Here is a 21137-nt window from a genome sequence, read left to right as displayed (position 1 = left end):
AAAATATTATAAGAAAGAACTACATTATTGTATAAATTATTTTCAAAAAGCATATATTTAACCTGTAAATGTATAAATTGGTACATTTATATCAGTTTAGGAACAAGAAGAATCCATAAAATTATATATCAATTCTCTCTCCCCTCCTTAAAAAAAGCATTTTTGTTTACTTATGAAATATTTCATGTTCAAAGTATTGACAACAACTATTTGTTAAGTACCCGTAACTCAATAAATGTATATAAATATAACAATCACACACTAAGGATATTAAGACAAATAACAGAAAACTTATACACTTTCAAGAATTCAACAATATTCTATTGATATGATTTACACAATTAAAAAATATTTAATATTGATTTTATAGCACTTTTGCTTGCATTTCCTTAAACCAGCTTATGGTTTGTGGGCCAGTGATAGATTAATAATTAAACTGTATAAGCAGTCAAACATTATTCAAATCTTACTTCAGTTACATAAACATTTAATCTATTAGTGGTGTCTACATAAAAATTGCAAAATGTTCTTAAAAAAATATTTCAGATCATTCTGCTTCATGCTGTATTTTAGTAAATGTAGCCTGGTTCTGTTGTAATTAGTTGATAAGTTCAGTACATTAACGTAACCTGTATAATGGACTACTACAGCCAATATGTAATCAATATTTAAGTGGCTTAATGCTGCTGTTTCAGGTATTTGAGCGGTGATTTTATATAACCTGTGGGGAGCACAGCAACCACATCAAAATCATTTGACTCACATCATTCATCATAACTCTAGCTAGTCTTCAGCATCTAGTCATCATACTACTAAACTAATCATACATATATAATATATATTTATTAAGAAATATATTAATCATATTTGATTAATAATATTCATTAATCACTACTGATAAAGTATTAATATACAATATGTATAATATTAGTATTAACTCTTGGGGGACTGAGGAAAACCTCTGTTTGTGTTGTTTTTACTTGCAAAGTTGTTTTCTCTATTTATTAATTATTATTTTTGCTCTGTTTGGCAAAGAATTTTATGGTTATCAATTTTTAAGCTGATAAGTTATTGATTGTGTGAGTAATTTTATAAACTTTAGCGACCATGCCGAATTTCCACTTAGGATATACTGTACTGTAACTATTAACTCTATGTACATATTGCTGACTGACCAATCTAGTGATACAGACTAGGACTCGATAATATTGTTTTTAATGCAATTGCCAGGTAATCAGGAAATACCTCATGTAAATTCTAATGTAACGATATAGAAAGAATATTCTAAACACTTATTCTTGCCTGCAATGTTGGGAAACAATTTTTGGGGTGGTTCATGTAAAATTTAATGTAAAATTTGGTGATATCAGGACTGGTTTTCATAAATTGTAAAATTTTACTATAAATATGAGATAAATATTTTATTACAAAGTAGGTGATCGGCTACATAAACCTGAGATAAAAGTGCAAATGCTTAGCATTGTTTATTAAAGTTCAAATAACAAACAGCAGGCCTTATGAGGGCTTTCGAAATGATTGTGCCAAATATATGTAATTTTTATATTGTGAAGAGATTTAATATCTTTTAATTGGAGGAAAATCCTCAACAGAAAGAAATATATATCCAGTCTAGTGGTTTTAAATAAGTCTTATTTGTTAAAATTAATTTTCAGAACTTTAATTTGAGTGTTTTAAATGCTTAAAAATATTTGTTCTCTGTAACCCCCCAACACGTAATTTTGATTTTCTTTTGCTAGCACCTTCAGAGGGTCTTGATTAATCTTTCCATCAAGTTTTTATTTGCATTTTCTCTTTATTATTTCATGGTGAGCTAAATCTTACAAAACTTGGCTTGTTATAATTCCTTTTACATAAATGACTATAATGTTTACTGGCATTCGTAATTTTCCAAAGTGCATTAGCATTCCAATAAAATATCCTGTAGCAACATTGGATGGATGGGGAATGCAATATAATTTCCCAATTAAGACACTCTTATTAAGATACATGAGCCAACATAATTTCTTTATTTGTATCGCCAAGCAGTGAAGTATAATTCATAGATAATTGAGGGTGTTACCTGGAACATGCATTTTTAATTAAATAGGAAGAGAACCAGTGGCTTTATACATAATTATACAGTATTGGGAGTAGGGGAAAATTATTACATAAACATAAACACTACAAATAAAATAAATATCATGACTTTATTATTTTTTATTTTATGAAACATCAAATATACTACTATTGATAATATCTCAACATATTTTACACCTTGCCCAATTGGATACTGAAAAAAATTTTGAAAAGTGTGTCAAAACATTTATAAAGAAACATTTAAATCATAAACGCATTGTTTCTTTTACATAACCCATATATTTTATTTTTAAAAAACTGCTTTGTTCAATATGCTTTTATTTTACAAGTATTTGAACATCAATTATGTTTAAATACTTCAACTGCACAGTGAATAAAAGTGAGTAAAATAAGTCCATGGTAATTTCTTTTACATATTTGAATAATTCCTTCCCTACACTCCATAACTATTTTTTTTTTATAATAAGGACAAGACACTTATTTTGTATTCAATTTTATATTAAAAGGCTTACAAAATTCCCTATATTAAGTCTGGAAAATTCTCTCAGGAACATATCCAAAGGGCAGTTGTGAGATACATGTTTTTTAAACACTTCAGAATTAACTAGATCGAGCAATGACAGTTTTGGATCCCAAAGTATTTCAGCATGTGTAACTTTTAGTTTTCAATAAAGTTAATTTATACACAACAGGAATAAAAGCATATACGACCCTTCCCTTGAAACCAAATTATAAGATAGAATAGAAAATGTGATTCATGAACTCTTGACAAATAAATCTTATATTAATAATACTTAAAACTGAATTCCTTATTTATATTGTTGACAATTAGTAAATAATATACAAACTAAATTATAGTATGCCTAGTATATTAACATATTTTCCTTAAACTAATAATTTTTACAGTCAATCAGCATGTTTAGAAAGCTTTTGTGTGAAATGCAAATTTTGCCACAATAGTGACATCACTGAAGCATCTTCTGTGTTTGATTTATCGTACTAAAATTGTGCTCTCACGGCCAAAATCACATCACTTGAACACGCGTGGTGCATGGAACAGACAAGATGCTACTGCCGTAGACCAGCAGTGTTTTGGTCCCTTTTTTCATTTGGTGTTGAAGCCAGTGGCTGCATTTTCATAGCCCTAGTAACTTTACTCTTTAACATCATCATGAAAATTCTGACAGGCTGCAGCATCAACACCCAAGTGATATTATGATATGAACACTGGTGGTCTGCAAGCATCAGCTGGCCATTCCTCATTTAAATGAGAAAAATGCTGAAGTACAGTATGTTCTCAGAAACGTGTTCATTTGTTCATGAAATTCACTGTATGAGTGTAAAGTTTTAAGTATGACTGACCTCAAGAGGATTCTTCATGTGGTTGTTGTTGTGAAAAAATGCATGTCACTAACATCCTGACTGGTCAGAAAATAAATTTAATGTTATCACTTAATGTCTTGAAATACCCATAATAAACCCTAAAATGATTCTTTAAAATTATTATTTTTTCAAATTCCTAGTTTAAATTGTTTTGACTTTATGATCTCAGTACCAAGAGTTTTAAGAGGAGATCAGTTTGTGGAGTTCCAATTAGATGCACTGTGAAATAGCAATAGAAAATCAACTTGGTTTCTGTTGCTTATACATTAAAATTTTTACAAATCTGTTAAGATATGTGATGATAATTACTTTATTTGTTTCTTGAATGGTGCTAACAACTAATGTAGTATATCAAAAATGTAAATACTGTAGATTAAATTTAATCTTTAATTTGTTTCACCTCACAGTGCACTAGTTGGTTGAAAATAATCATATCGTGATTTATTATACTGAATAGGTGGCTTACATGTTCTATGTGCGAAGTGTGCATAGATAAAAAGTCAGAATCAAATTACAAACCAGTCCTGGATCCCCAAACTAAGCAAACCAAGAGCCAATTTATATTTCTGATAACCATGACAATTCTTTGGCAAGACTACCTAAAAAGCGTGCTGCCACTAGTTTGGCTGTTAGAGTTCCACCCGTCGTCTATGTGTGATAATAATATTTATTTTCTATACACCTTTTTAAGGGAAATCCATGGTTAAGAAATTGATGTCTTTAACTCTTACGCTCTGGACTATTCCATTTGGGCTGTGATTTTCAAAGATTCTGTAACATATAAATGTAGTTCCGTGGTGTACAGCATGTTGTATTCACGATTCTGTATTAACTATACATAAATACTATATTGTAGTACACAGTTATGTTTGTCACTATTATTATGGGTTTAAAACCGATTCGCTAAATGATATCACATCTTGCTCAATATAATTTAGGTCCACTATATCAATTATGTGTATTATATGTCGTGCACTTGGGTGTTGGCATTTGTGGTTGATGTTAGTATTGTTTGTGTAATTCTGTTCATGTTTTTCTAAGAAAATCGTCTAAACTATCTGACCTAAACTTTTTCTAGTTGGATAAAACTGCAAATACTGTCATGCATTTTCCGTCCTACCAATAATGCAATGACCTAATAAAATTGTCTTCTTAAAACCTTTTTTAGACACTAAACCAAATATTTTGTTTGTTGAGAAAGCTCTTTAATAAACATAAAAAACATACAAGCATGTAAAAGTGTTATTGGTGTATTTTAATTAAATATCTAAATTGTGTCATACTTATTTTTTGCATACATTTAAAGTACTACACAAGATATGGTCTTAGCTTCAATTTTCTGTTGTTTTTAAATGAAAATGTATTATAATCTTTTTCTACAATTTAGTGTGATAACAGTTATTGGTACTACATTATGGTTTACCGTTTGTTAAGCAATCAAAAAGTCAATTATGCATATATTATTAGCTGCAACCAGTTTTAAACCCAAATAAATAAAAAGAGCTTAGCGTTACGTATCTTTAAAATATTAATCTTTATTCTTCTTTTGTAGTTTAATGTATTTGTCAGTTTCTTAAATTTATTTTAATATAAAAAGAAAAATTTATGTGGAGACATTACGTAAAATGTCTTTGATAGCTTTTGTTTTCAAATCCAATTTCTCTCTGTAGCTTTGCTCTCCTTTAAAAAAATATGCTAAATTCTTATTTTCATAATTGTTTTGAATTGAAAAAAAGCTTGGACCAACTTTCAACAACAGTTGATAGTAACTGTTTCACTTGATATAAATAAGCACGTTTATTTGTATTATGTGTAACAGTCCATGTTTTGGTGCAAGAAACTGAAACTGACTTGTAAATAGCTGATTATGTGCTTCTCCACATGAATTCCCTTAGCAATGATTGTTTAGGCCTATTAGATCAAAGTCTTGGATGTTTCACTGTTTAGGTCTCTAACAGCCGAACCTTATTTATTTTTGTACAAGTAGCAGCACTGCTAATGAGGTATATTGTATATAGTCAGCCCTAAGCCCTTGCAGGAATTGTAACTGTGTATTACTCAACATGGTGTGTCAGTAGGCTTGGGTTGTATTTACTAGAAATAGAGGCCATGTATAGTTCGAGCTATAGTATTTTCTATTAACCATTGAGAAATCTTTCTAGTAAAACGACCTTGAGAACGTAGTTACCATAGATTTTTCAGAAAGGCTATAAATTACTGTAGCTAGGAATTTTGTCTGACGGTTCGAATTCGGATCATTGATCGTATTTGGCCGGTAGTGTTACTTTGGTGTTTACTAAAATGCCTCGGCCAAAGTACTCCGATGTTCTAATAGATACAGTAATCGAGTAAAAATATTTTATATACAAGTATTCCTTTGAATAAGGAACTTAAGGGAGCTTACAAGTAGAGGTGTACCCTGTTTGGGCGGAAAATGAGAATCGATTGTTTAAGAAAAGAGCTTTGACAGAGGATTTCTTTAGTGATAGGAAATGTGTGATTTCGTCGGTAGAAGGGGGGAGCGAGCCATGCTCAAACGCGGTAACATAGATTAATTGATTGTATTTATACATGTATAAACTATTAGTGAATATCTAGTAAGTAGTGTCTTCATGACCCTTTTAGATAAAAATAGATACTTTAAAACTTGTTAATTTAAGCAGGGAATCATCTAAGTAGTTATCATAATACAGTTATCCAAAGATTGAGTTCATGTTTCCTTCTCGTATCAATTACGAACCGTATATGAACTATAAAGCCAAGTGCAATACAGCTGTTCCCTGACTGACCTTCATTAGTATCATTTATATATTAGCGTAGACACAGCTTTTTAAAAGTATTTTATTGACTAGTGTTATAAGGTATTTATTCATTTTAATATAGTTATATTTATCGACTTTGTATCACATATTATATATTACAACATATTAATAGCGATGATTTGCCATTTTATTGCTAACTATCGCTTAGGCTAACTTGTTTTACGCTCTATATAAATATATATATTATATATAACCATAATCTTTTTTCTCTAATCATTTTCTACTCTCGAAAGAAGATTATTTTGTAAATTTTTATCTCGCATTCCAGTGTTCTACAGATTCTGGAACATTCCTTACATTTCTGTTTCCTTGGCCCCGTTTGTTTGCGCTGTTCACAGACACGTACGTTCATCGTTTGTTGCCCTGCATTTGATAATCGTATCATCCCATCGCCCATCATAGTCTCCCATTTTTGTACTAAATCATAATGAATCATTTTACCACTACTACATTTAAACAACTAGAGCAATGAAGTGAATATTCTTGCTTCGATACAGGGTATGTTTTTATTGAAATATAAGGAAGAACTAATTTTCAATTGTTTGGTCATTGTCGATGTAAGTGTAAATGTTTCCTTTTCTTTCATTTAAAATTGTGTATTTATAATGAAAAAGATCAATAGATTTTTATAAGTGTCTTTTTATTTAAATCTCCGTGTAATTGAAGAAATCAATTAATATACATAAAGTTATTATCAGTGATCATAAATAAATGTAGATTTTTCACAATTGTATAAATGAATAAAGTACAGTAGCATGAAACATAGTTTAGGGTAGTGTAAGTGCATGCGCCCCTCTATTGCAGGCATTCTATTATGAATCATTTTATTATCTTGTTGTAAAATTTTACTTCATTAATAATTGTTTCTTTTAAGAAATAATTCTTTTATATCTTTGTGATATCCAATTTGTTGTCTTAATAGAATCATGAAATTTGTTTGTAAGCAAGAGTGCGTTGCGTGAGTGTACAACCCACTGTATTACATCATGTCTCGTGTACCAGCAATAGTTCGCTATGGTACATGGTGTAACTGCGGTAATGTACACGTACACCACAACCTTGTATCACTTCTAAGCGGTTATAGAGTTCCAGCCTTTCAGGACTATTTCTTTGTAGATATTGGTAGTTCGCATTCACAGTCACAACTGACCACAATTTCATTTGTTTCTGCCCTGAACCCAGCACATTGTTGATGTTTCATTTGAAAAAAACTTATTCTTGTCTTTGTGTTTGGGAGTACATGATCTACCGTTCTAGTCAGGTTCTAGTCACAAACTTGTGTGATCAGGTATTTTATAATGAACTTTGTACACTTAATTATAAAATCGAGTTTTGTAACATTGTGTTGCATTGTTTCAATGACATTGAATAATCACAACTGTAATATTTATTTTTAATTTATAAGTATTTAAATAAATGCACTCAAATTACATAATAGTGTGTTCATATCTCACTAATTCAATAAGTAGAATAGAACACTAAAGATTGTTACAGACTTAACAGTTTTATTTATTAATTTTTTATAAATGTTTGTAAACTTAATTAAAAACGTTAAACATAGCATGGAAATGTTATATGTACCATCTTGCATATTTCCCATTTGATACAGCAACAATGTTTAAAACTCTTCTCAGTTCCAGTTCTATGATTCAAACTAGCTTTTATTCAAATTCCCTAACTATTCACACAATTAAGCTGAATACAAATATGCAATAGTAAAGATCAAACCATTATATTTTACAATAAGATCTACTTCTGATGTTTCTAAATAACTGTCAACAATGTTGACTCTCCAGAAAACTATTTAAATCCCTGCTTTGATTTCAGTTGTGCGTTCGTCCAGTAAACTGTTCTGTAGCAATTACTAAGAATTTTAAAAACTACCTGGTCACACGTAAATAAACTAACCTAATTATATTGCATAACATTTCTAGTCACTATTACTCTAGCACATATATTTTTGTAATCTTAATCTTATTGCTATATTGTTCTCTAGAACAAATGTTTTGTTCAAATCTGGTCGCATAGGACAAGATTTTATGTATCTTTTAAAGAACAACACTACATTTGTATGTCATAGGTCTAACATTGCCAGTTATACTGAAAAGTACAAACTCTGTATAATATAATACAACAAACAATACTGAGCAGCACATTATATATGTGTGACCAAAGTATTGTTATTTTTGTTCCTCGAGACATGTATTCCCATCAATTTAATATTGATGTTTTGCCATTGATGAACTAATCATTTATAGAGACATAAAAGTTTCTAATTTGACTTCATAGATTTATTATTCTAATTTAAAGTTAAAAACGATGTTTTAATTTCTTTATTTTGCTACTCATAACTGTAGTATTTATATATTGTTGTTGATGCATAACGAAAAATGTTTTAGTATATGAAGGAGACAATACTTAGGCAAGAAAAACTACAAAATAATTTTGTACGTCTTTATTTGAAGACTTTTTATTGAGTATGTTGAATTTTGGTGTATATTGTTGAATATTACTGTTGGTCTTATTTTCGGCATTCGTTTTATGTGAGGAGATCATTTAAACTTTTTTTGTCGTTTTGCGAAACATTTGTAATAAATGTTAATATTCAAAGGCTTACAGGGATGTCTCATAAGAATTAGTTTTGAATAGCTTTAAAGCGAACTGTTGCGTTCTATATAGAAATAGCTTTTTTATATAGCGTTTTATTTTTCTAAACGCCTCTGTATAACTTCATTTCAGAAAGTGGCTTCTTTGCTGATAACACGTTACGTGGGGAATTTTTGTATGTAAAATAAAAAAAAAGACTTGATTAAAGTATAACTGTGAATACTACGCAGATATTTGCCGATAGAATAGAGCTTCTGTTTTCAGTTGGCAGACCTCGCGACAACGCTCACAGCAGAGTAATGTCATGAGACTGACTCACTCCCGACAAAACTCGCGGAACAGTATTGTCATTAAAGCGATTCAGTCGTAACACAAACTCTCAGTACGGTGTATGAGTCTGAAGTATTTGTCATGGCAATACTCAGCATAGTATTGTCATGTGACTGATCCACTTAAGACTAACCTTTCATCAGATCATCGTCCTAAGACTGACTTACTAGCAGCAGAGTTTTGTTACGAGACTGACTCACTTTTGACAAAACTCATAGCAGAGTAGTGTCATGAGACTGATTCACTCTTGTATTTGTGACCCGTCGAGTGTCTAGTGAACGCGTACACACTGTCAGTATTTCACTTGTAATAATCTGACATCTCAAATACATTGCAATGTCAGATTATTACATATCAAGTGCCATGTCACGGTCGAGTTTTTAGAATTTCTGGCGCCGGCTACCATATCAATTTGATGTTGACTTTGTTTCTTTTTCAGCCTGTACATAGCCGTTTTTCTAAATGCTGGGATCACCCTCAAAAAGAAAGCATGCCAACTTGTTTTGTCATATCTGTAAATTTTTTATTTATGACAAAATCACAGAGTACTTATTACTTACAATAATTATTATGATTAGTAATTATTATATACTAATGATAACCTATAATATTAACTATATACATAAGTGAAAAATTAGCCAAGCTAGATTTTATTAGATTAAAACTGAACACACGGGCTTGTTGGAAGAAAATTACGGACAAGACTTAATTTCATTATGTTTACTGAGAGAATTCTAGAGTACAGCCGATCCATCTTTGCTATATGATAGTGTATAACACAAATCCTCAGTTGCTTACAGATACTCAGAACTGAATATTTTAAAAATATAAAGTGTCCGTTGTTTTCTTTCTAACGAAATTTCTGAAATGGAACAAACTCATGTGTATTGTATAAACTATTATATAATATTTAAACACAAAGCAGAGAGATGGACATCTTAGAGCGACCTTGATAGCAGTAGACACTTCAATTAACAAGTAGCTATTTATTTATTTAATTATTTAGTACTTTAATGGTTAACATCAGTCTTAACAGCAGCCTACAGGGAAGACCAAAGTTCCCTGTAGTCGTTTGTTACTTTTAAATTCTATCTTCATTGTACAAAAGAGAAATCAGTTGACACTGCTGTTTATTTTTAATCTTATGTTTCATCTAGTGAATTTGTGCTACTTGAAATACAAGCGACTGAAATTTGACACTATTTAGATGCATTGACAGAATTTACATTTTAATATTTAAACATAGTTTTTCTCTTTGTAAAAATAAAATAACTCCATATTGTTTATGAGTTCATTTTCAAATTCCAGTTGAACTCTTATGATTGTAATTACTCTTCATTATTATACCAGTCTCTTATCTCTTGCTGCTGTTTCAAGTAGGTCAAATCCTGATTATACAATCTTTATAAAGGAATTTAAAAAATAAAGTTGAAAAAATTAAATGTGTTTATCATTTTAACTCCTCAAAGTAGTTAATAAGTATTCCATTACTTTAGATTAATAATAGATAAGAAATCTGACATTTGGTGAGTTTACCTAGTTGGTTTCCCTTCCTTCATTATGCCGGCCGGATTTGTGAACACAGCAATGTTATGTATTACAACAATGAAAAACGTGAAATTGTATATACTAAAATGTAATATGAAAAATATTCATGAAAGCAATTCAGTTTCAGAAACAAAAATCTGTTCATTTTATTTCCACTAAAGATATAAAAAATCACTGCTTCAGTTGTAAATAATGCAAATGTTTCAAATTTGAACTTAACTTCCTAAACATTTATGCTTTGTAAATTAAGACGTATATTATACTTTGAAGAAAGTGAAAGAAAGAATTTATTACAAAAAGCTGTGTTATTAGACAACACCATATTAGACATTTCAAAGCATACTGTACATTTAGGGTGGTTTGAGAAGATAAGATGACAAGTACAACTATAATATTATAAATTAAAATTGTTTATTTATTTAAACATGTAGACCTACCTCACTTACATAATCTATAATGGACATTTTTATTTAATGATAAAATATAGACAGGAATGGTTGGTCATGAAAAATATAAAAATAATTACCAATTTTCTACAAGTTTACAATGATTTCATTTTAATTATTATGGATAAAGTCCACGTCAGTCTAATAACTGATAAGACAATGGAGAGATATTTCATATTCATAATGGATATCATATAGAGATATTCATCATAATGGATATCATATTTTTGACTCTGAGACCAAGCAATGCTTATGAATGTACAATTTTTGCCATCAGTTTCTTTTCGATGCCAACACACTTTGATAACACACATTTTCATTATTTATTTCTGGTCTACGTTTAAAGGATTTTCTCAAGGTTGTGTGTGTGTGTGTGTGTGTGTGTGTGTGTGTGTGTGTGTGTGTGTGTGTGTGTGTGTGTGTGTGCGTGCGTGCGTGTGTGCATGCACAATGCAGATAATCCTGCTACAATCTGCAGTAATAAACATGTTTAATCAGTATCAATTTTCAGAAGCAAGAATCACAAACATATCTTTCCCCACTTCTACAAGTAGCTTTTCCTTATAATTAATCTAAGTAAATTAAAAATAGTAATTTTCATTATAAGGATAAGTTTCCATAGCAAACTCCAATTAGAGTGTAAACTAATTATCCTAACTGGAGACAGCGATACAATTTAGGTAACCTTTCACAACAAGTTAAATTTTAAAGAACATATCAATCACATGGTGGATAAACTCTTAGAATCATGGTTGTCTTCAAGTCACCTGCATGAGGAAGAAAGGATTTATCTCCTCAACTATTTATAAATGTATACTGTGATGTAATAAGAGCTAAGTTAAATGTTAGCTTCTTGTTTGGTCAATTACCAAGCAGTATTCTACACAAATAGTCAAATTCAGAGCATACTATCGTATATTCTGGAAGTGAACCCCAGCAGTGAGTCATCACCAATAATATCTCTCCATCCATAAGTAGCAGTGCCTCTCTTACATATTAGAAGTAAATAACTATCAGACAAGCTAACACAATTGAAATAATAGCAGAGCATAAACACCCAGTTATGTAAATATAGAGTATTTGAACATGATAGTAAACCATCACAATTATTAAGCTAGTAAAACTAAGCCACCGAATATTAAATCTGACACTAGGCTAACAGACTGCTTAAAAAAAGCAATTGTATATGCTAGATTTCATTATGTAGCAAAATAAATTAATATTCATTAAAGAGTCTCACAGTTATTATTGTTATAATCCATGGTGCGATATATATGAAAAAGTGTGGCTCGATAAACCAAGAATATTCACCACTAACAAAATTGTTGTTGAAAACTCAAGAAATATAGAAGGTTCTAGATAAAGGTTGAAAGATAATGATTCCGATTGTAAATTCCATCTACCCAAACTACCATCCAGCTATACAGCCTATCTCTTCACATTATAAACTCAATTGAGATTGCAACACTGAAGTAATAGAACATTGTGCTCTGATTTGAAGCGACCATTGAAGAAGTAAAAGTATCATGTAAGCTTAACCATTTCAATGACATGGCTTCCCAGATTGTAGAAGGGGCTATAAGATAGACAAATTCCACAATGAGTTCCCAGCTACATTGGAAGCACAAAAAATAAAATTGTGATCATTTTGTGTAAGCAGGCAATTTAGATGTGCAAAATAGTCAATTATTTGGTTTTACCAAAATACATTGTATTAGTCACTGAAATATTGAAAATAGCTCTAGTTTTAAGTCTACCTATTCACAAAACTTCCTTCTTGCCAAAATAGATCTCTTCAAACTCAATAAAGCGATGCAATGTTCTGCCACCTTCTATAAAGTCCTTGAATGACAAAGTTCAGAAGAGTTTAAAAATGACATCTAATCATTGGAGACCATTACTATATTTAAGACTTTTTTAATGATTTTAGCATTTTGATCTAATATGTTTTTATTGCCCATATTTGTTATTTTAACTTGTTTTACATTTTAATGGTTGTTTTATTTTTTTCATCTCCCTTTTACTATTATTATTGTTTGGTAATAAAGAATCTGAATCTGAACCAAATATAAATTAGAACTAAGTAGAGACTTAAAATGTATACCGATATACAGAAATACATCTCTCAGTACTCTGACAAATGTTGGATCAGTTCTCTTGCTGGATCACAGACAAATCCGGATTACTGGAAAATCGATAAAATAACTTGTTTAAGCACTAAACCTTGATTTAGGAAAATCAACATAAATTTGGTGTAGTACATGCTGATAAATATCCAAACAATAGAAATAACCGAAACCAAATTATCAATCATAATTTCTTCCAAAAATATGAGCTACTTACTGTGTTCTTGTATAAAATAAGAATAAATGCTATCTTCAACTTGGCAAAGCTCACCCACTTTTTGAATTAAAATTTCATTTTTATCAAGAAGAGATGCAGACGTGTTTGTTTCTAGGGACAGTGCTGCACACTAATAAAATAAGCACTTATTGAAATTCAGACCATCAGGGAGAGGATACGAGTCCACATACTCTATACTCTGAAATGGAACAATGAGTTTCTGCCTCACACTATGGTCATGACCACTTCAAGTAGTGAATTGTCTCTTTGTGTAAAAACACCGGATTACTGGCACGGCCGGCCGAATAGGTGAAGTGCCGGAGTAGAGAGGGAGTAATGTACATAAATACTATCCAATAAGCCCATGGTTAAAGAATTGATATTGGGTAGTATGGATGGATATTGGTTCCAATAATAAAAATGAAGTTTGATTACCCACAGGAAATTGTAAAACTTTACAAAATGAACAGTTACAAAACAATAATCTATACCACTTACAATTTTTGAATGTTCAATCTAATTAAAAATTTTTAAAAAAACTAAAGTTGCTCCAGCTTTTTAACCTAAAATCTGTTTTTCTTAAAAATCTTTTTGAGTTGAGGTAATGCTAACAATAATTAATTATTGAAATATCATAAAAAAGGTCATTTAAATTGTAGTTAGTTGGTGTCACCAGTGCTCTTGAATAAATATTTACCAAATACCTCTAATGTGGATCTCCTTCAGAGTAGGAAGATGTCGGGCAGACCTCAGGTGTGAAGAAGTCTACTCCTGGTGGTACCCAAGCAATTCCAGTAATCATATACTTGTCTAGTTTTAGCTTTCCTCTAGTTTCCCCTTAATTCTGTTTTAAGTACTTACCTGTGTATATATCACAGCCAAAGTAATTTGCCCAGATATTATATGTAATATCCAGTCATTATGTACAACAGCCAGTGATTTTGGTCAAAGTGATTAATTATGCTTTATTTATCACTTCATCAAAAATTGTTAATAATAAAAAGGCATGGCCTTTTTTTACCTGGAGAAATGACAATCCAATACTATTAATTTTGATTATTGTTGGGTGTCTGCATTGTTTTACGGTAGCAATAAACTTCTGAGCTTGAATTTAGGTACTATCTGAGGAATGTTTTTCTTTTTGTCACCAGAAGTGTAGGGTGGTGTCGAAGTTGCCACCGAAATGAGCACTTCTGACAAAGAGCATTTCTGATCAGTACTTTCCCATGCTCAGATCACCCTGCACTTCAGGTATAAATCCAGGATCGATACATTATTACAAACCTGCACCAATTCAAGCATCTGATACATCCATTGCAAACTGAAATGTTTCAATACAATTTAAATAAACCTACTGGCACAATGGCTAAACATGACTACAACTGTCTGTACCACGTGAACACAACTGAATTTTAGTAAACAATGTTGGAACTAAGAATTCATAGAGCAACACAAGAAGGTATTGTAGTCTGGCCACAAATGCTAAAACTACTTAAATGACGATCACCAGTTCTTGATGGGACAATTTTTTGCATATTGACAAATAAAAGAATAAAAACGGGATAAATGCATTGAAACGAAATATTACGTCAGTGGCACAATTTTGTAATATTGCACTGAATCACTTTACTTGTGACATCATTATTCTTTTAAAACACTGACTACCCAAAGGCAACTTTAAATTAAATGAAGTTACAAAAAACCTCTGGTTTCAGTTCAGAATAAATGTCACAAAACATGATGCAAAGGAATAGATCAGTAACATTGTAGCAACAGCATGCAGTGATAGTCACGGTCAAAACAGTTCAGTCTGTTGGAGGAGTTTGAAACAAATAAGTCTCAAAACAAGATACAAAGGAACAGGTCAGTAACATTGTAGCAACGGTATGCATTGATAGTCACAGTCAAAACAGTTCAGTCTGTTGGAGGAGTTTGAAACAAATAAGTCTCAAAACAAGATACAAAGGAACAGGTCAGTAACATTGTAGCAACGGTATGCATTGATAGTCACAGTCAAAACAGTTCAGTCTGTTGGAGGAGTTTGGAACAAATTTAAAGTACAAGTTAAAACTGGGATCTTCTCTTTATGTTGTTTTGTTATGATAATTTTCCAATATTTATATCCTGTGATTACATTTTAGTGATAGAAAGTACTAATGATGTAAGTTTTAGCTCTAATTACTACATGATGTAGGCATTATGGAGGAGTATGCAGACCTGCTGACCTCCACACCCAGCTCTAAGGTCGGTAACATACCACCCAGGTATGACTGTAGTGGCCCTTAATCTGAGGAAAACATTTTCATACACTACCTCAGCATAAAACTAAAAGTAATAATAAGAAACTCTTTTAATAATTTAACAATTCTAGTGAACTGTATGTCAATTATGATCATCAGACTGATTAAAAAATGTGGTGTTCATCTTCACTTGAAAGGAAAGAGAATGATTTGCTAAGGTTATTAGAGTATTGTTAGTAGTTGGGTTATTTAGTTGTAAGGTGATTGGGACCAAGACTATCCTTACCATCTACCAGAAAATTTTGACATGTCAGTACATACAAATGTTGCTAAGGTAAAAAGGGTTGAATCAATCTAAATGTAAACTCCAATATCAATCTGACACTGTCACAGGTGTAACTCTTGAAATCTGGAGTCATATTCATCTGAAGAGATTCAGAAAAAGTTGGTGACGAAGAAGTTCAAAATGAATTTTTACATCATTTTGAAATCAGAGACACTGAGAATACAGTGTAATCTAGGTGAAAAGGTATTCTCATTGTCTCATCAGGTGGACAAATGTCAACTTTTTTGGATCTCTTCAGATGAAAATGACTCCAGATTCTAGGAGTCATCTGTGACAGTGTCAGATCTCAGATGTAAGAGAGGTGAACTTGAGCTAAACCCAGCAGTCACATATCAGTTCAGTCCCATTTTTCATTGCCATACCTTACTTCCTCCGATACACCCAGTATATTAGTCAGACTAAGATAATAACTGAACAAATTATGAAGACAAAATACTTTGTCTAAAAATACATGTAAATATTAAGATAATGATTCTTCATGCCACATAGGAATAGTTTAATTTGTGTTCAGGACAGTATAACTTTATCTTCCTGTATGTTAAAAATTATATACTAAAGCATTAAATACATAGTAATAATTTTATACTGAGTGAGGCAATGAAACATAATTAGGATTCTGATTTTATATATCTGAACATTGGCTTTCTTTTTACAAAAAGAACTCTTTGTCATTTTAACTTCAATGTGCATTTTGAATTTTCATGCTTCTATATTTCTAGTGGAGGAATATGCCACACATAAATTTTGCATAACCGTTTTCAAAGAGTTTAGAGAGTCTGTAGTTTTGAAGATATCTATATTATGTAAGAAAAAAATCCAAAAATATATAGAAATATTGGATTAACAGTGCAAGAAGCAGGACACGAGATATTGGTACCTCACAGATTTCTCTGAGTAATCAACTACATTATTAAATGCAACATTTAGAATAGATGGTATACTTGTATAGTCAGGATTTTCTTAAGGTCGCACTCTGGCAAGTAGTGCACGCACTCCTCATCCTCCAGTAGAAGATCAGAAGATATATTATGTTCAAGGTTGCCTATTCTGAGTTATGGCTATCTACAAAGAACTCAGAATTTAATTCACCTGATAAGTAAGTTAGCAATCTATATCAGTTTTTGATTTATAAGTAGATATGAATGTAAGGGTTCTAGACCACTTTTGGAGTAAACAGAAAACCAACGGAAAATACTGTTTAAAGGACAATAAACGAATCTGTAAAATCAAACAGTAAGGGGTTCCTAGACCACTTTTGGGACAGTCAGAAAATCAATGTAAAATACTGTCCATTGAACCATAAACAAATCTAAGAAATCTAACAGGAAACCACGAATGGAAAATAACCGAATCTATAGCTGTTTTACTGTTCATTGTAGGCTTCTACATTTATAAGCTGTTTTAATGAAAAAATCCAGAAATCTTCGAAATCTTTATTCCACGAAGTTAATTGTAACACAGTCTTTATCTTTAATAGTCTTCTTTCCAGTAACAACCAAGTGTAATTTTTCATTTTTGTTCAATTCTTTAATCTTTTTTTCATCCAAAACAGTCAAAAATCTGTTCGGCAAGTGTACTTTACAATCTTCCAACTCGGCAATTATTGTAAACCCGAATTTATCTTTCATTTTCTCCAAATTCAAAATCTTATATTTCTTTTTTTCTTCTAATTCCATTAATTTCTTATACTCTTTGAATCTTAGTTCACCAACTTCATTCAGCTCCTTTAGTAGCTCCATTATTTAGTAGGAAGAAAATTTAGTAACAAAATTGAAAATCAACATTTTTTAAATACAAAATCCCGGGGTTTTGACCCTAAAAACACGTTTTTAGGGTCAAAACCACAGCTCTTAAGGTGCATATATACTAGAGTTTTTTGAAAAATCCTTAAAATCTACTGAATTATTGCGGATTTTAACCATAAAAGTTGATTTTTCCTTAATAAAAAAGATATTTTTACTAAATAGTGAAAATTGAAGCGTTCAAAATTTTCCTTAATAAATGGCGGGTGACAAAATGTCATGTCCATTCTGCAAAAAAGAAATTTTAAGAAGAAACTTCGATCGACATTACAACTCAAAGATTCACTTAAAGAACAAAGACATTTACTACAAGGAATTGAATCATTTAAGACAATGGGCCAAAGAAAATCAAATTGACGATCATGAAAAGATGTTCAATATTGAACAATTACGAGAATTAAAGAGAAATTTCAAAGTTGAAAAGAAAAATCTCAATCTATTTAATGATGAAAAAATTAATTCAATCGCTGAAAAATTGGCTATCGAAACTAATGATAAAACAAAGTCTGAAATGATCGAAGAAATTGATAAACACAAATCTGAAAATATCATTGATGTAGAAGTTTTATCGTCTATACACGGTCTTTTCAAGCAATACATTTTAACGAATTTAAACGATAATTTCATGCCACTTTACAAATATCTTTCTATTTTGCGGCCAGAGATTAAGAGTTTAATAGAAAAATTTCAAGAAACTGTGAAAAACAGTAAAGGATATATCTCTTTGGAATGTGAATACGAACGAACTTTAGTGAACGGTGAAACACAAACTTGTCCAATGTACTTTACTATAAAAGCAGACGAAATCTTTGACATAAACGACTTTATTTCTAAACAATTTAATAAATTAACACATCGAGAACAGACAAATCATCCAAATCGAGGTTCTGGATGGACATTAAAACGTTGTAAACAACTGATTTTGAGCCTTAATAAACATGAATTTATGAACGCAGGATCATATATCGATTTACCAAAGAAAATCAAAGATAAGAAAGCTTGTATAAATATCAAAAATAAAGATGATTATTGCTTTATTTATTCAATCCGATGTGCTATTGAAAAACCAGAAACTCATGTAGACAGAGCAAAACAATATGAAAAATTTGTAAATGACGAGATATTTTCTGGGTTCGACTATCCTATGTCTTTAAAAGATATACAATTATTTGAAAAACGAAGCAGTAAAGCAAAGTATAATTATCCGAAAATGTCTGTAAATGTCTATAGTTTTGATGAAAAACTCAATATTGTTCCGTTGCAAATTTCAGAAATTTATGATGCCGAGTTAGAAATCGATTTATTGTATGTTAAACAAGATGACAAATCTCATTATGTTTTGATAACAGATTTAAACAAACTTGTATTTTCTCAGTTATCTAAGTGTAAAAATAAAAAATTTCTTTGTAGAAGATGTTTAAGCCATTTCTACAAATCTGGAGATTTAACAGACCATTTAGAAATTTGTAAAAATCACGAAGTTTGTAAGCCAATTATGCCGTTTCCAGGTCAAACAACAACATTTATTAATTATCAAAAGAAATTTTCTCATCCTTACGTTATTTATATGGATTTTGAAAGCATATTAGAGAAGATTCCCACATGCAAAAACAATCCGCAAAAATCGATCACAACCAAGATTCAGAAGCACATTCCATATGGTTTTACTCTATACTTAGTGTCTAATGTGACCAATCGTATGTACAAGTCGATATGTTATCGAGCAAAAAATGAAGAAGATTTGCCAAATGTTCCTGCAAAATTGTTTGAAGAACTTAATAAATTATCGAAATACATAGCTAAAAAGTATAATTCTAAGAATAAAATACCTATGAAATTAACTGAAGAAGAAGAAATTTCGTATCAAAATTCCAGTCTTTGTCATATTTGTGAATTTGAGGGTTTTGATAATCAAACAAGAAAAAAAGTACGAGATCATTGTCATTTAACAGGTAAATTTCGAGGTGCTGCTCATTTATCTTGTAACTTGAATCTCAAATTTCCTCAAAATATTCCCGTTTTCTGCCACAATATGTCATGTTACGATACTCATTTGTACATAAAAGAGTTGGCAAAACAGTATGGTAATGTTGATTTGATTGCAAACACAGACGAAAAATATATAAATTATTCTGTAAATTCTGGATATGGGTATGAGTTTGAAGATGATAAACCAAGAAAGTTCATCAAGTTTTCTTTCGTAGATACGTTCAGATTTATGGCATCGTCTATAGAAAAGTTAGCTAAAAATCTAAAGAGAGAAGACTTCAAACATACAAAATCATTTTATACAAGATGGTCTGAACGCAATTCTAGATAGACAACCAAATGACGAAGAAGAAATCTTTAAAATTCTATCTGGAAAAGGCATATTTCCCTATGAATTTATCGACAGTATTGAAAAACTTGATTACACAGAAGAATTGAGAATTCAAGATTTCTATTCACTTTTGACAGACGAGAGCATATCTGAGAAAGATTTTCAACACTACTTAAATGTATGGAACAAATTAAAAGTAAAAAATCTAGGAAATTACTCCGATCTCTATAACATTCAAGATGTTCTATTGCTCGCTGATATCTTTGAAAATTTTAGGAATATTTGTTTGAATTGCTATAAACTTGATCCAGCACACTATCTAACAGCTCCCAGTCTTGCATGGGACGCTATGTTAAAATTAACGAATATAGAATTACAATTAATTAGTGATTATAATATGTATTTGATGATCGAAAAAGGTATTCGCGGAGGCATTTCTCAATGTATTAAACGATATGTTAAAGCAAATAACAAATATTTGAAAGATTTTGATAAGACAAAACCTGAAAACTATCTGTTGTACGTCGATGCAAACAACCTTTATGGGTATGGACTTATGCAAAATTTTACCATATAACGAAATCAAGTGGATGGATCCAAAAACTTACACAACTGCAGAATGGAAAGAAACAATTTTGGAACTCACTGGCGACGAAGATTATGGCTATATTCTCGAAGTCGATCTAGAATATCCGAAGAATTTACATGAAAATCATAAAGATTTGCCTCTTGCTCCAGAACATTATAACAACAAACTTTGCACAACTCTACTGGATAAAACTGAATATGTTGTTCATTCGAGAAATTTGAAATTCTATCTGGAACAAGGAATGGTGTTAAAACATGTGAATAG

General features: G+C 30.8%; 1 protein-coding gene across 4 annotated transcripts in view; it reads left to right on the top strand.

Annotated features, from left to right (window-relative positions):
* The window catches only part of LOC124368986 (CUGBP Elav-like family member 4), a 198512-nt gene extending 187831 nt beyond the window's left edge, over positions 1-10681 (top strand). For all 4 annotated transcript variants that reach the window (XM_046826572.1, XM_046826573.1, XM_046826571.1 and 1 more), the window contains one exon: positions 696-10681. The gene's annotated coding sequence lies outside the window, so the exon portion shown is untranslated. The remainder of the gene's footprint in view (positions 1-695) is intronic.
* The last annotated feature ends 10456 nt before the right edge of the window (positions 10682-21137 follow it).

Source organism: Homalodisca vitripennis, chromosome X, assembly GCF_021130785.1.
Source record: "Homalodisca vitripennis isolate AUS2020 chromosome X, UT_GWSS_2.1, whole genome shotgun sequence".
NCBI classification, from domain to species: Eukaryota; Metazoa; Arthropoda; class Insecta; order Hemiptera; family Cicadellidae; genus Homalodisca; species Homalodisca vitripennis.
Note: the sequence above shows the minus strand (reverse complement) of the source record. Positions and strands in the feature narration are given on the sequence as shown.